The following is an 18329-nucleotide window of genomic DNA, read 5'->3' as shown; positions in this document are numbered from 1 at the left end:
AGCATTAACCCATCACTGTACCCTGTATGCAAGGGCTGGTTTGCTTTCACTAACTGTACGGAGGCTCAGTCACTGGTACATTTTTATATACAAAGCCATGTTAGGGAAACTTCCATCCTATATCTGCTCCCTGATCTCACGGTGAATTGTAAGTGGCTACTGCCTGAGATCGCATGCTGTAGTTTTATTAAATATGCCAACTGCTAGGACTGTCTTAGGGAAGATAGCATTTAGATGCGCAGCTCCTCTGTCTTAGAATAGTCTGTAATTGAAATGGAAAGCTCGGTTGGATGCTATTCAATCGGAAGCTGTTGGTACCTGCACATGTGGATAGTTATGTAAATTGTAAACCCTGTAACTTTGCTGTATGATGTCCTTTTTGTTGTTTTGTTTATGTTTGTATGTTTCATGTGGAACCTACTTGAGCAGGTCTCCCTTGAAAAAGAGATCAATGATCTAAATGGGATACACCTGGATAAATAAAGGTTTGAAAAAAAAAGAAACGAGGAAAACATGAAACGGGGAGAAAAGAACAGCAAAACAAAACCCATTACCAGACACACAAAACTAAAATCGTGACATAACACCAAGATCGTGACACCTTGGTTATGAAATCAATGTTGAAGTTATGGTTCATTCTGAATCCACAAAAGTGAGAATGCTTACAGGATTGTGTAAGAGATGACATTAGGAGTATAACAAAAGCGGAAATGTCAATGTTTTACACCATTTTTTGTACGTTTAGTTACAAAGAAGGATTTGCGTCAAAGGTTGGAGCAGGATAGAATCACTTGAAAGGAGCAATTGCATATCAACCTAAATTGTCTTTTTCAACTGACTGCTAAATTCTTCTACAGTAATTGTTGAATTATAGGTACCAACCGTATCTAAGCATGACAGGTCTGTAAAGCTAACAAAGCAGGTGTATAGCGTTACACAACATTTTAATAATTTGTTGCTGTTTATTTAAAAGGTAAGGGCTGTAGTGTCTGTATCTTCTATCCTTTTGCAGAGTATCACATGTGTAGCCATCAAGTGTATATTTAAAATTATTTTAAAAGGCTCTTTCTTTGGAAAAAAAAGAAATCAGCTTTAAACCTTAAAAAGTGGTTCTACCCCCAAATCCCTTCCTTCTTAATTTCAAGGCAATCCTTATACTTTATCCCCAAATCTCTGCAACCAGCTGATCCCCCCCTTCTCCTCGTCTCCTTTCTACTCACCCTCCACCCTCCACCTGAACCTTCACTCACAGTCTAGCTAACCATTACAAATGTAAATACACAAAAGACAGAACATAACTCCATATCTGTAAGGGTATGATGGCTTGAAGAGAGGAGGTGGAAAATGCATCTGACTTTGCGGTAATGTTCAACACAATTCAGTGTCACCAGCGGGACCCATGGAAGATCGATACAGCCCAACGCTTTCTTTGCAACATGTGTTAACACAGTGTCCTTTCCAGTAAATTGGAGAGCAAGGGGAGAGTCAGTGGGCTGGGGCTAGTAGCTTGTCGTGATTGGGTAATGGGCCTAATGTCCCGTGCAGTGCTTATCCTGCCTCCCAGATGGATGATGATGAGGTGATGGAGTGGGGGGGGGGGGGGGGGGGGGGGGGGGGGGGGGGGAGTATATCCCCAGGGGGCTTGAGAGAGGAAGAAAACACTTTGATAGTTACGTCGTCCGGGTGATGAATAAAGGATGGATAGAGATGGATGGAAATCATGTTGATGTGAAGCACTTCTTTTTGCTTTAACAATATCTGAAACTTCCTCTAAGACAGTACAATGAAATCTGACATAAAACCATGTGCTTGAAGCTATCTCATTTTAGGATTTGAGATAGACTTGCTCATGTTTCCAAATATTGATTGGACAGACAGCCCACAAGAATACTTGAAATATCCCTTTTAACTGAATTATTTTCTGGGCAGGCTAACCATAAATAGACTCCAGCTAAGCCCCAGCTGAAAGTGGCTTTGTGTGATTGCTTGTGTTCGCAGCCAAAACATTCAACAAGTACTCGGAGAATTAGCATCACTGGAGAATTGTCTTGAAATGTGTTCCAGAGAGCAAGGTGCCAAAACCTGCGCCCCTCTCAGGCCTAAATCCATCTTGTGCTGTCGATTAACTCCCTCGCCCAGCGGTGTAATACAGCGCATTCACACTGATACGCGTGAATGAAAGGTGACGGGAGAAAAGTTGTGAGGGAGTGGGAAACAAAAGATGTGCCAGTGTGTAGGCTGTAGAAACAGGTCTTGAAGAAGTGTCTCGGACAAAAGTGAGAGAATTTTGTAGACACGGGAAGGTGCAGTTGAAAAAATAAGAAGAAGGGGGAGTGTGCACAGCGAGAGACAGAGATTGAGTGAAAGTCAGCGGGAAGATGAAAGGGGTTTTCTTCCATCCCTACATCAACCCTGGGGCTGGATTGATAGCTGTCACCTGCTGAGATAGGTCTCCTCCTCATGGGCCAGAGCTAAAGGTGGGACTACTGTGAGGTGTGTGTGAATGTAAGCAAAGAGAACTGCGTGAGCCGACTGGTGATCAATACTCTGTGACCTACGGACATTTCTCTTCCGTGTCATCATCACATTAATTGCACGGAATTATACACGTACGGGATTATCCATGGGTACAGCCAGGCTAGTGTGCCGGTTACAAACTAAACGCAAAGCCCCACTTTACCGGAGACACTGATGGAAAGCCGCTCTCCAGAGCTCGTAATGCTAGTACCTACTAGCTGAAATGGAGCATTAAGCCACAGAGTTAACGGTGCATCGATGTACCTGGAGGCTGTAAACGTCTATTTTCACAGCTGGGCAGAGGACGGCAGAGAGCTCTTATGTGTCTAATGAAAATAGAAAAACAGTGAACACACAAACCAGCGCGTAGGCCTATACCTCCACGGCACACACACACACAGTCTAAAAGTGTCTGCTCTGCTATCGGAAGTGTTTTCCCAGAAAAACATTCACATGGCGAAAGTTAATTAGGTTGCTTTATTCACTGAATTGTCTCTGCTTCTTTGCAGTTAATTGCTGATTTTGTAAGATAACTGAGTCCAGAGCCTTTGATGGAATACATTCTGCGAGAACCATCTTTCAGCCAACTCTGCATCTGACATGTTGAGATCAAGTGTGAAAAACAGTGTTAAACTTTTAACATGTCATAGGTGTTGTCTCCACACTGTATTCTTCTTTTTTTTGTACAATTAGATTCCATGTAAGAGCTTAGGCCAATACAGATGCCTGCCGTTTCTTTTCATTAAAAAAACGGTGTTTGCATCTACATATACATTGACCTCCCCATCCATCTGTACCTCTTGTTATAAATGAGCTTTTATACATTTTAGCTAAAACCCGCATTATTTAGTTTAGTTCTTATGGCTTCACAACCTAAATTAAATCCGCAGCAGCCACAAAAGCTTTGATAAACAGACTGTACGTGACTACCCAGCACAAACTGGCAGAAACTGTGAGCAATTAGCTGGTTTTGTTGCTAAAAAGCCAGATTACCCTCAGTTAGAAGAGACAAAAACGACTTAGAAATAAAGTGAGTATTAGACTTGGGGTGGTCAGACAAATAAATGATCATCTTGCTCCTTATAATGGATGTGTAAATAAGCAACTGTTGGCTATCAATGTTTTAAGGTGATTTTATGCCAATGTTGTGGCTAGAGCTTATTCTCTGCACACATGTGGCAACAACAGTAAATATGCTGTTTTTGTCCCAAAAAGAGAGTAGAGCTGTAGTTACCAAAAGCATGAACAGAGAAACATTATGTACATACAGTAACCAGTTTGCTGTACAAACTTAGATATGGAGTGTAGATCAAATACGGCTATGTCTTTGTGTTTGATTCTTTGTGTGTTATTGAAATATACAGAGGATGAGTCGAGTTCCGGCTGTGCAGGAAATTCCCTCTGCAACACTCTCATGGGAAGTGGAGTTGCAGACCTGACAGGAAACGTGAAGCGGGAGCAGCACATGCTGATAACTCCATGTACCTTTATATTGAATTCTGTTTCATTCAGTTTTGATCTGTTTTCTCTTTGTTTCTCTTATCCCCTCCCTCGCATGTCCCCCCCGTCTACTCTCGGCTCCAGTCTTTTCTTTGCTGTGATGATGTTGGTTCGTGTCTTTTTCCTGATGCACAAACAGTCTTCACGGATCCCCCTAAACAATTCAGCACTAATGGAAATCTTCAATATTGCATGTTGTAGCCCTCTGGGTGCTGTAGATGGCCTTTTGTTGCAGATTAGTATAGATGAGAGGTGGTCAGCTGGAGAAGCTGGAAAGAGCTTGCTAGGGTGTAAATACATGAATAAACTGAGCTGAAGAAAAGAAGACAAAATGACTGAATGTCCAAACTGTACATATTGCCTATAAATAATTGAAGACAGCGTGTTGGGAAGAATAGATTAGACACGGTCTCAAGAACAAGTTTCATGGGTGGATAAGACAGTTACAGAGAAGGTTCATCAATGAATGCGTTAATTAACAGAAAAACAACAAGTGCAAGCCATCATTTCAAATCCACAAACAAAGCTGTTGCACACATTGTCTGACAGGAATCAGAATCAGCCCATCCACATCAAGCCCAACTGACTGAAAGTCCTTCAATTAACTAAAAAGTGTGATGATTGCATTTTTTCCCTTCATAAATATTTTGCAGCCTATGCACAAAGAGTGAAATGGTCTTCATCCAGTCATATTTAATTCATTGGCCCTGTAATCTGAACGCCGTCCTTCGCATGAAAAGCCTTTGGCTGTACAAACGTGGCCTTGGTTCTTCAGTCCACCGTGAGCAGGTGAAAGCAGCATCTGGAGGGAATTCTGTTTACTCACTCTTTATCTCCTGGCTGCTCTGCGCACGGATGTGACTGGATTATGCAAAATATCTCTCTCACAAACCTTTGAGCGAAAAAAGACAGAAATAGAGATCATTGGCATGAAAGGACTTTATCTTTGTTTGTGGCTCGGGCAAGAAGGCTTCTGTCCCTAGGCTTTGTTGTTTACAGGCCTCGTGTTTGAAGTTACACAACCGTCTTCATTCCCTTAGAATGTGGATGTCACAGTGCAAACCTTGAACTGTATGCCACTTTCTGTTTGACACAAGGTAATAGGATTTGGTGACCTCTAAGGGCTCCTTTGAAACGATCCAAAGCTAAAGTGCATGGCGCAACTGCATTAAGGGTGTGTCCAACTCCACTTGTGCTAGGTGCACAATTTGGGCTCAAAGGGCAATGGGGGTGCATTTACTCTCTTCATTAATCCTAGATGTGTTTCAGATTGCCATCTCCTATTGCCTTTAAAAGCCAGGTGTGCCTGCATTGCTTTTCAGAGGCCGGATCTGGCAAATAGGACAAAACAGATATTTGTGGCCTTGGCCAGGGACGCTCATCGGGTCCAAATTAGCAATTGTGCTTCCTGTCCTCTCAATTCATTATTTTATACTAAACATAATTAATGATAGACATGTATTGATACATAATGAAAAATGTGTCTTTCAATGTAACCAATGATAGGCTCAGACATCCTGAAGCAGAGCGAAGTCCTTCACACTGCGTACCAACGACCGAACTGCGGCGACAGCAACATAACTTAAAATCATGGCAGCAATGGTCAAGGTTTTCTGTTACTGTCCAAGTCTGCTCCCATTTTCTTTTCACCAGTCTTTAAACACTGCCAAAACCAATACCGTGCTCCTGTATTTCCTGTCTTCTTATATCGATGCATCTCACATCAAGCGTTCTTCCCTTCTCCTGCACTGTTTTTGTTTTTTTTACTGGGGAAAGTTTAGCCATCATGAATCCAAAGTTTAGTCCTCACCACAAATAAAAAAAAATTATATTCCAAAAGACATTCCACAGTGTTTTCTGATGGTTGTTGTCCACAGCTGTCCTTAACTCGACCGTACTTATTTTTCTGCAGATACGACTGCTTATAGACCCTTAATTCTCTTCAGCAGCAGTCTGTTAGGGAGAATTAGAAACAGCCTGTCCTCCTACAAAAAACGACCAAATAGGTCGATTGTTTAGCACCTTAGATTATGACCCATAGCCACGTTTTAAAGTGTAGCACCTCTAGTGGTCGTGTAAGAAACAACATGCTCCCGTTTATTCACAAATAACCCTCTCTGGAAAATCCTAAATTGTAGAATAGTTTGGCCATTAAAATGCTTTTTGATTAGATTTCTAGCGAGAAGTGTATATACGACTGCTAATAGACCCTTGATTCTCTTCAGCAGCAGTCTGTTAGGGAGAATTAGAAAACATCTGCAATGTCCAAATTGACCAATCAGAATCGAGTACTTAAGTACACTTAAGCCGTATAATAAAAAGCATTGAAATACAGCGCCATTTACTTTGGATCAATTGTTTGTTGGTCAATGGCGCAGTGGCTATCTTTTGCCTTAAGCTAGCAATGCAACAACAATGCACCTGACCACACCTCATTCTATGACCAACACTCCCATGGCAAACGGATGGATACAGGTGCCTACACAACGCGAGTGCTGGCATGTGAAATGAAAAGAGTGCTGGTATAAAATAAGCAAAAGTGAGTCTCTTTGTACCAGGTGTAAGCTAGTGCCCTGTGTGTTCTACCACAATGACTACTGCCTTGGCCTGTAGCCAAGCAGTGACGGCAGACCTTGGACATGCAGCAAATCTCTTTCCTCCCCCGACACTGCTGTTGCTCTCCTGCCTTTCATCCACCTCTCCCGGAATATCTCACATCTTTCCATTTATCACATCCACACCCCGCCCATCCCTCCGACAACCTCTGGCCTCATTATGGGAAAGCTTTAGCGTGCACATTGGTGCATGCTCACAAACTGTAGTGGAGTGTAAGCATCAAACAGCATCATAATGGAGAGAGACAAAAGAGGGGGGGGGGGGGGGAAATGAGAGGAAGTGAATGAGCAAGAAAGGGAGAGGTCTGAGGCAAGGGGGCTGCCTCTGTGCAACAAGCCCCAGGGACAGACCTATTTCCTCCCATTAAAGACTAGTTGCTGTGATACAATGTTTGAAAGGTACTGCAGGAACAACATGCTGTAATACAGCTCAGCTTTCTGCTCAAATGAAATTCACAGTGTTTGAGACTAAACACAAGTTAATGGCAATATAACTTGGGATTTTGTGTTTGAAATAAAAAGGGTTATTTATTTGAGGTTGGTTACACATACCGAATGTGTTTGGTTCTGGGAGGTAAAATTGCCTGTCAACAAACTGACTGTGAACAATATGCCTCGGGTACAGAGGTCAGTGAAGAAAAATAAAAAGTCTGTCACTGGAATGGTCCTTGATTAGATGGAGACTACAGAAGAAAAACACATTTTGTCATAAAATAACTACAAAGCGCAGCCTGTCCTCCTACAAAAAACGACCATATAGGTCGATTGTTCAGCAGCTAAATACGACCCAGTCTCGTTTTAAAGTGTAGCACCTCTAGTGGTCGTGTAACAAACAACATGCTCCTGTCGATTGCAAACGCTCCGGAGGGTCGTTTATTCACAAATTACCCTCTGGAAAATCCTAAATTGTGGAATAGTTTGGCCATTAAAATGCTTTTTTATTAGATTTCTAGCGAGAAGTGTATATTGTACTTTTATAATCTACGTCCAGTGGATGTGTAGGATCTACAGTTTGATAGATATACGAAGATGATTTGAGGTCTCGCCAGGAGAACGTGTATATGGGGCAGCTTCCATGTAAAGTTAGCATGGGTGAAAACAGTATTTCCGGTCTCGAAGTTTTCATAATAAAACCGGAAGTATTCCCCACACTGTCAAATGATTACACAGTGATATCTCCATTACTCATCCACTAAAAAACATCAGTTTATCCTTGTTAATTACACAATATGATTGGTTTAAATTGTGTACAATGCTTTTGTGTTTTTAACCTTCGATTCGGAGAAACAAATAGTTTTTTCGGAGTTTAGACACTACAGAGTTTCCGAAGACACTACACTACCCAGAATCCCCAGCTATCGTTTGGGACTACAACATCCACCTTGCTTTACAAACCCCGTGATTAGCCCTCAAGCTCTGTGATTGGATGTTGGAGTGGCAGTGCGACAAGGTTACGCCGAATGTCAAACAGCTCTTTGAAATGGAATGGAACCACGCCAGACTATCCAAAACTGGACTTGGACGGGTCCAGCCCAGCCCTCCCCCCCAGAATTACACATGCTGGCTATTGTGTGATTCGCAATATGTTCTATGGCACGTCTCTACTGGGAATTGTAGTTTTATAAGACGTTTTCGTATTTCCCACAATTAGAAGTTGCCAGTATTAAACTGTATACATCCCTGGAGGTTTAGGGGATACGAAATACATTGGTGTTATCAAATTTAAAACATATAATTAATACATGGGTGAAAATTGCTTGTGCCCATAATGGGCAGCATTAATATACCCACATGACAGCTAAGGTCAGAAGAGCTTTATTTAACAGCTGGTCTTATGTCTGTGACCCCTCCTGTTGTTAATTGATAAACCTGAAACATGCACTTGTCAAGGTTCAGATGCACATTTAGCAAATATGGCAGTAGCCATCGATCATCTTAAGATAAGATATACTTCATTGATCCCAAGTTGGGAAATGTTTTTGTTACAGCAGCATGTACTACTTTGTTCTACTCCACTACAATTCAGAGGTCAACCTGGTATTTTTACTCTACTACATTTATTTTTGTTACTTTGCAGATTCTGATTAATGATGTGAAATATAAACAACCCTTAAATCAGACTTTCGTTACACCTGAGTAAAATTCAGCCTTATCAGTTTGTCTGTTTTGCACATCCTCCTGTTAATATCTTTGGACGTCCTGCACTAAACTGTTTTATTGTAGAGATCACAGTATCTTCTTGATATTTTCTATTCTATATTTCTATCATTGACCCCTATTTTGTATGTAGGCTACTCTTAATATTTAAATGTTTTCATAAAAATTAAACTTATTCAACAACTAAATTCAATAACGTGCTTTAACCACTAGGAGGTACGGTTTAAAAAACCAGTGGTCTAGTTAATAAAACATAATAATATCAAACATAATATGACTATTCACTTTATTGTGAAATTAAAACAGAACGGTAAAGGAAAATACAGTTTCAGTCTCTCAATGTGAAGCGTATGCATTGTACCATAAACTTTCATAGACCTGTAACAGTCAACTGCATGAGGAGTTGGAAAGGTAGTTCAGAAAATCAGTAATATCTTTAAAAACTACAAAAAAATCCCTTTCTATCAGCTGTGCACCGTTATGGTGTAAATACAGACTATCTACTTATTGGATCAAATATAAAAGTCAGCCGAATTAGTGTTGATACTGCAAGGTGACGTATTGTGTGAAAAGAAATGGAAGATGTTGTTTAATTGTTGATATTTTATGGTCCACGTCACATATTCAGTTTTGGCGGCATCTCTTCCAGTTTGTCAAAAGGTCTTCTGATCAGGGCTCTATAAATACATATCTACGGCAGATATGTAATATTTAATGCAGCCGAACCGTGTATTACAATGCCGTTATGTGATGACTTTCAAAGAGAAAAGCAAGAACACCCGGAATAAAGTATTATTATTATTTTTTTTAATGTTTTCCGATTTCATATCACATAAACACCATATCCCGACGTGCATTGCGGCGTGATTTTAGCCTATCAAAACCTCTGAAAAAAGAAATGTGTCTCTCAGAATCGAAAGAGAAAACCCTATGGGAAAAACACAAAAGCATTGTACACAATTTAAACCAATTAATGTCGTATAATTAACTAGGATAAACTGATGTTTTTTAGTGGATGAGTACTGCAGATATCACTGTTAAATCATTTGATCATTGGTTTTATTATGAAAACGTCGAGACCGGAAATACTGTTTTCAACCCGTAACTTTACATGGAAGCTTGCCGCATATACACGTTCTCCTGACGAAACCTCAAATCATCTTCGTAATATCTATCAAACTATAGATCCTACATAACGACTGGACGTGGATTCTAAAAGTACAATATATACTTCTCGCTAGAAATCTAATCATAAAGCGTTTTAATGGCCAAACTATCCTACAATTTAGGATTTTACAGAGAGGGTTATTTGTGAATAAACGACCATCTGTAACGTTTGCATTCAACTAGAGGCCGAAAACTTTCAAACGTAATTATAGGTCGTATTAAGCGCTTGAACAAACGACATATTTGGTCGTAATAAGGGCTTAAACAATCGACCCATTTGGTCGTATGAGTTGGAGGACTTGTTGCAGCAGCCATATAACAGAGCTTTTTCACAGCAGGCATTTTGTTCTTGACAGCAAGAGATTTTTAGTTGTTCCGAACAATAATAGGACAATCTTTCCCTGAAAGCATTCTTAGTGTTTTACTCAATTATACATACAAGACAATAACAGAAGCCATTGTTAGAACAACTGTAAGAAATAAGAGATTTTATAAATACCATTTACACATTCTAGTGAAAGTCCGCAGAAATGAAGTGTGTTCATGTCTTGTGTGAAACTAAAACCCAACATTGACTTTTGACATCAACTTCCAGAACTTAATATCTCAAACAAATTACTTTAACTGACCAAGTACAATTCCGTTTTCTTCTTTCTATTTACAACATTACCTACGTGTTAACTATGGTCGTAATCTGAAGAAAATACCTATCCCTTGTTTTGACCTTGCATGCCTTTAAAAACTATTAAGTGTAAGAAAATACATCCAGACTTTAATAATCTGTTACAACATGGTATTTTCCCTTAAAGAGAGTATAAGCATGAATGATCTCTAGGGATGCTGAACTAAGAATACTGACCGGTTTTCCTGCATTAGCAGTTCGGTCCTGCAGACACTCACAGCAAGCAGGCACCAGAAAAACATAGCCCACATAAGAAAAAAGGAAAAATGTAAGAAGTTAAGATAATTTTGTTGTCTTCAGGTCAAATCTGACCGATTTACTACTTTCATCAATCATAACTTTTTTGTTTTACATTCGATTGCATTAAGACTTTATGATATCCTTCACAGTAGACATTTGAACATATACAATTGCTGATCACCACTTTCATTGCATTTTGGAAGAAAAGGAATTCACACACACACACACACACACACACACACACACACACACACACACACACACACACACACACACACACACACACACACACACACACCACACACACACACACACACACACACACACACACACACACACACCACACACACACACACACACACACACACACACACACACACACACACACACACACACACACACACACACACACACACACACACACACACACACACGTTCCCCCCTTATGTGCCCAATCCCCCCCATGTGAATCACACCTGGCACTCACACACAAACACACACACACACACACACACACACACACACACACACACAGAACAATTTGACACATTATCCACTCTTATGTGCCCCCACATGGATCACACCTGGCACACGCAATACATGTTCAGTGTCTATTCTTTGTATATTTACTGCAGTTTTTTCATGTATACCAGTCTGATACAATATTTACAGTTTGAAAGGGTGTTAAATTAAATTTGGTGTAGATGAATGGTTTTTGTGTTAATGTAATAGCAGTTAAAACAGGACAGGTCAAATTTGACCGCGAACACCAAAGTAAGGGGGTGGAAACGAAGACAATAGGAGGGTTGAACAAGTTCATTAGACATGGTTTCTGCCCATGCCTTCCCCTCTTTTCTGTCTTTCTTAGAGTCCATGAACAGCAGCTCCCTTCCGTTTTCCGCTTTTACTTCAGATACACTTTACATAACCTGCGGCCTAACACACGATGTCTCCCGTGCCATCAAATCAGCCACAGAGACACAAAGGGAAAGCATCCAGATGAGATACCGGCCTGCCAGTCATCCAAACAGACAGTCGGCCAGACAGACAGGCAGGCTTCCATTATGTTCTGGGCTGTGAGTGCTGATTGCTCGCCGCTGCTGCCTGTGTCAGGATTAGCCATTGTGGCGGAGCAGAGTGGATGGGCTCAGAGCCTGAGATGGAGCTGAAAAAACCCCTCAGTAAGCAGGAAGGGGCTGGAGTGTATTCACTGCTGACTGAATACACATTTACGGTAGATATGCACCCGAAGGCCGGGCTAACCACACAGGCAAGCACTTGAAATCTACAAATCAACACTGTATGTATCCATGCACTCTAACCCCCAGTTTCCACTGGGTCCGTCTGCGCCGCGGTTTTGGGCCAACCTCCTCTAGCGGCATAACCCACCGGACGCGTCCCAGAAGCGTAGCGTCGTGCGTGCAGGCTCGCAGTTTTGTTATTGTTTCGGGCATCCTGGACATTTGTACTTCTACAAGAAAGTAAGTAGGCTACGTAGTTAAATGTTTTATTTTTGTGTCTGTTTAAATTGTGTTTATTGTTGTTATAAATTTCCTAATATGTAGTTGTTACCTTCCACTCCACAAACTGCAGCGACTAAAAACCAGGCCTTGTCCTTTCTGATGTTGTCCTTGTAGTAAGCATTGGTTACATCATATAAAATAGTGTGTTTTTCCACTTCCATGATGAAAACCTCGTCGTCCATTGTGCGTATCGTAGTGGAGGTGTTGTGATGAAGGAGGGGGGTCTGCTAAATTAGTATATGTGGGGGATGGGCCTGGCCCGGATGCCCGACCTTATGTTACGGCTGCGCCGCGGCAAAAATAGGATTCATCCTAATTTTAGAGAAGCCGAGCCGCTTCTGGGACGCGCCTGAGCTGTAACACGGCGCGTATGGTGGAATAGCACCCATTGACTAGAGCGGCCGCGATCCTTATGACCGCCGCGGCGCAGCCGTAACACGGCGCAGCCGTAACACGGCGCAGCACGGCGCAGACGGACCCGGTGGAAACTGGGGGTTAGAATCAGCCTACCATGATATTATAAGGCTACTCAACAAAATTGTTTCTGATTCTAACCATGTTCTGAACAGCAAAAATGAATTGTTACCTACGTTTCTATAATGTTAGATTGAAGCACTATTTTGTCAGTAAATCCTCAAATTAAATACAAAGTGAAAGAGTCTATTGTCTTCAGTGATAGTAATGTTATGTTGAATGTCTTTGTACTTTAGGGGCAGCAGTAGCTCAGTCAGTTTCAAGTCCCAATCTGATCAAATATACAGAGTATGGAATGGTAGCCAGAGAGATGCCAGTTCATCTTTGGGGTGTCTTTGAGCAAGGCACCAAACTCCTGAAAACCTGACAGCCTCTCGACCCGGATACTGAGACGAAACTGATCACCACAATGACAGATGAAGGATGATTTAACATCAAAATGTTACTGTTGTGTCAATGAAATTAAGCATATTGGTTTGAAGAAAAACTTTACAGAATTGGCGGTATTTTATGAATATTAACTGTTTATCTCTCGGACATGGTCACATAGTTTAACTTTACAATAGCGATTGCACTTCAAAACAAGTCGATGCGCCCTAGTGACTGGACGTTTTCCAACTTTCCTGTTGTGCTGGTTCTGACTGGAGGGTGTGAATTGACAGCGGTAAAATCTCCTTCAAAGCGAGCCACAGTCTGTGCGTCACAGGTGCACTTCCGTACAAATTACACTACACTGCTAACTGCGCTCCGCGGTTATACAGGCTTGAATTTCTCAACTAAAATGTCAATAAACATATACATCTACATGCCTTGATGTCCTTCTTGATAAATCCCTTTTTATCAATTGTGATCTAGTTGAATAATTAATACAGATAATATTTGAACGCAATATTTCCCATTTGTCCGGAAATGCTGATTCAGACCTAATGCGTTTAGGTTCTGTGCATGGGTGTATATGTACCATGTATATAATAACAGGGATTAATAAAGTGTCCTCTTAATAGTTATACCTTGTTGATGTTGCAAAAGGAGCTGCTCTGATGCAAGAACAATTTATATTACTTTATCTGAGGATAAAGAAATATGAGTATGTAACGCACTATACATACACACGCAAACGCAAACATGGAGGAAGATACACAGGAAAACGGACAGGATATTCTCTCAGTTGTTTTCTCTCTGTCCATCCCTTGTTCCCCAGAAAAGTGGCAGGCAGGCAGGGCTGGCCTCACGCCCCGTCAGAGTGGTCAGCAGTAACAGGATTAGCCGGGGGAGAGAGCGTGACGACAAGCCAGTTTGCTGCCGCGCACTGTCATTATTGAAATACATTACACACTCAAAATGGAGCTGCTGGAGCCAAACTGCTGTCGACTTAATTACTCCAAGAGCACTTTGTGGCCGTGGAGCATTTTAATAATTTCTTCTCCTTCTCACCCCACTACTTCTGCCCACTGGTTTCTGAGATGTACAAAAGCATGGCGCCATGGCTGGAGCTCACTCCATCCAATTTGTTATTGTATTATTATTATTTCCACATTTTGCACAACCTATTTCTAGTCCTTGGATTTTCTTTAGATTTTTTTTTAACAATATTTTTCACATTGTGTTGACCATAGATTTGGGTCAAAAGCACAGCTGTGCTATCTGCATGTGTTGGACATAGAAGACGAAGGGTATTTGGGGTTTCTAGCCGCCGGAGATGGAACTTAAATGGTGAAAATGGTTTTGATAAGTCAAACATAAAAAAATGTATTTTGAATGTAGTTATTTTCCAAATAACTTGAATTATCGTTTGTTTTTTTATGATCCTGGGATACTATAGATACTGTTTACCAGAGATCTCATTGGAGACAAAACAGCCAATCAGAATTGACCATCTTCCAATTGTCCAATGATTTATTTTCAGGCACATTGTTACGCTGTGCCATTAGAAGAGAGGAAGATAAGAGGATAATAACTAAACTTAAAGAGGGGTTATTATTGCATTTGAATATTGATAACCAATATGCAAATCATTTGATTCCCTTCCAGAGATCCCTTATAGCAGGTCTTTTAAAAAAGCACTTCTTAAACAACTCAGAGTATCCCTGCTGCTTCTCAGTGCACACCATGATGTACTTTTTTTCTCGGCTCACATCAACTTCAATTAGCTCCCCGATCAAATCTTATGACGAGCAAACTGTTGCGCTGGCAGCCGCACACAGACCTCCTACTGCTCGGCTGCTTTATGCACTTAACTTTCTCAGCAGCATCGCTCAAGGCCATATGACTTGACTCAATGAATTATGCAGAGGCTCATATTCTGCTTCGGCTTGTAGGCTAGAACTGTCCTCAGCATCTGTGGCCAACCAACGAGGCTCTTGATTGGTTATACAGTGTGTCCAAGTCCCCAGGGGTTAGAGGTCACAGAGCATCAAGTCCAGGTAGATAATGTTACAGATAGGTGTAGGCCGCAGGCGTATGTGAGTCCTCGTGGGAGGAGTGGGAAACAGAATATCCGAGTGAGGAGTGGTGAAAAAGGGAAGAATAAAGAAGGAGTAAACAGAAGAGAAATAAACGACGATGAGGCGCTAACAGGCAGAGTCCTAAGTATAGTCACGCCATATGGATTAAAATGGCAACTCTGTGCGGGAGAAACACCAGGGGGTGTGCACACAGCGCAGGGCAGGATTGCTGCTGAATCACACACATGCAAACATATTTGCACGAACACACATGCAGGAAGTTGTCAAGTTGCATTAGCTGTGCAGTGCTTCATTTGCATCACGTAGATGGACTACGTATACGGTTATTAGCGCCTTGAGAACAAATATAGCTGTAAAACATTAACATGATGTGATGTTCTTTCAAACATACCACAGCACTACACTGTTTTCTATTTATTTTGTTAAGGGTTTTGTTAAGGGAAAGACTTCTAAACTCACATGCAGGTAACACTCTCCATCTGAAACTGTTCAAATGAAATTTGGTTGGGAAAACCGTAATAAATAGCGGAGGAAACACAAACACGAAATCCCCCTCTCTTTCCCATAAGGCAGCACGGCGGGGCACATATGGTAAGGCAGATATATCTCATTCTAAGAAGTGCGTTTATCTACTTTAGAGTTCTCTCTGGATGAGATAAATGATATCACCTGCGGTCACCAGGGAAATTAAATAGATTATTTTCTTAGTGTGCCGCGGTACAGATGGCACAGGAGCCTTGACTTCCAATTGTGTATTCATGCAATCAAGCTCAACTGAAGGAAAACAAGATTGATTTTTTTTGTACTTTGACTTTGCTTGCACATTTCTTTTCAAGTCCAGCTACTGTCAAAGCTTATATTGTATAGTGACAGACTGCAGGTGCTGTGAGTAAAAACCCTATAGGCTTGCTTGTGATGTATTTATTCCAGCCTCAACCGGCTTTTTTCTCTTGATATTTCTGTTTTTGGCACTGGATCGTGCTGCTGTCATGCACTAGTTATATTAAACAGACCCAACAGGTTCACAAGGCCAAGCTAAAATGTGTGAAAAGCAGGTGAGCAGCGAGAAGCTGTGAGAGCGTGAGGTGCAAACTGGGCTCAGGGGAGGCACTGACTGTGAAATTACACAAATGCGCGAAGTAGAACACACATGCAAATGGCACTGGGTGAGAATACATTCATCCAGGATGCAAATACAAACAGTCGAGGAAAGCAACCAATGAAAAATAAGAATGAAAACACATGGATACCCCAGAGAAACGTGTTTAACCATCCCTATCTGCTTGAGATCAATTTAAATGGTTTCGATAGCATTATGGAGGCCGGTACACGCATTGATTTCTTCGTTCGGAGGAGGGAAATAACACCTCGGAAACTCAAGACATCAGCAAGAAACAAGCTATGAGGATAAGGAGAGATGATTGCTACATCTTCCCTCGAACAATGCTTGATCTTATAAGGTCAAGTGGTGTGTTAGACTGCACAGAGACGAGAACAATGAATGGCTGTCCGGCTGTGACATGCAAGTTAATGTGTGGAAATAAAGAGGACACTTTTCATTGCCTAACATGATCAGAATAGATCAGATGAATGGTGCCATTTAGATGATAATGGGACACTTATCGTAAGCTAGTTAAGGGTTTTTAAAGAATGAGAAGATGTCATTTGCATAATGTTACACCTGGCTCATTTGCAATGCTTGAAATTGCATACATACGTAGGCAATGTGCCTGTGCTAACAATGGAAGTTAACATAAAAAAAACTTGTGTGAAGAATGTGTAATTTTTTCCACAGGTTTGTTTGTCAAAATGCTAAATGTGCACTAAAAAAAAAAAAAGGTAACAGCAATCGTCTTTTGCTTCCACATGATTACAGTTCTTCATTGCAGCAGGCTATGCTTAAGAAAGAAAGGAAAACCATTCTGATATGCTTTTTGGACACTGAGGCGCCCCCAACAAAAGCCCCTAATGCTGCATCATTACAAAGATTCAAATGGTCAATTGTTACCACTGATGCTGATTTTAATATACCCCCTTTATTTGGATTAGGCCAGTACTGGAAAATGGTTTAAACTAGAATCCGGCATATTCTCTCTTTGAGATTGTGATGTATTTTCAATGCATGGCCATTGTTCAATAAAGACACAAACACATTCATGGGTTGATTGCATGATTCAGCAAAAATTGTGCTGAAACTCCATCTGTACAGATACATGACTATTATCTTCATTATCGGTTTAAGTATGGCTGAAAAAATAAGTTTGGATTATTAAAATTGACTTTTCTGGATGCCATATTTCCTTTAGTTTGAACATAATCTTATTTACCTGTTGATCATAGATGAGGCTACATAGATAAACTAACGTACTTCAATGACCTCAGCATACACATCCATGTTGTAGGAGCCACATATGAAGTATTTTTCTGTGTTTGTTACGTTACATGTTTTTTGAGTCACTATAGGTGGTGGGCGTGTCTTTGGATTTGTGTGGTGACGTTTGCGGTTATATCCGGTTGCTTTTACCTGCGCACTTTGTGATAGATGGAGGGGGAGTGAGCTGGAGAAGGACCATTTTTTGTTGACCGCACGCATGCACGCATAAAAGAATATACGCATATGGATATGGACTATTGAATGTTTGCTTTGGAAATAAAAGGTCAAACGCATACTGGTGGAAAGACTGCGTTTTTGCGCGTCCACATTTTTTTTCTTGTTTAGTCCCTCGCGGCACTTTGTTTGGAATATTACTGCCGCAATACATGTATTAAACTCCAGTACCACTTCAAACTCCAGTTGATGATTGAGATAGTTCTTAGAATATGTCTTCCTTCCCCCCCCACGTGTCTTTCTTGCGATCAAACTCTAGCAGACTATCAATTGAACATACTGAAATGAAAATGTCTCATTGACGCAACTGGTACAATGTCAGAAATCCATGAACAGCTGTCTTTCTAGCTTCAGCCAATTTATTAAAATGTTCCACTGGAT

The sequence above is a fragment of the Gymnodraco acuticeps genome, unplaced genomic scaffold (genome assembly GCF_902827175.1).
Source record: "Gymnodraco acuticeps unplaced genomic scaffold, fGymAcu1.1, whole genome shotgun sequence".
In the NCBI taxonomy this organism is placed as follows: domain Eukaryota; kingdom Metazoa; phylum Chordata; class Actinopteri; order Perciformes; family Bathydraconidae; genus Gymnodraco; species Gymnodraco acuticeps.
This window is presented reverse-complemented; position numbering follows the sequence as displayed.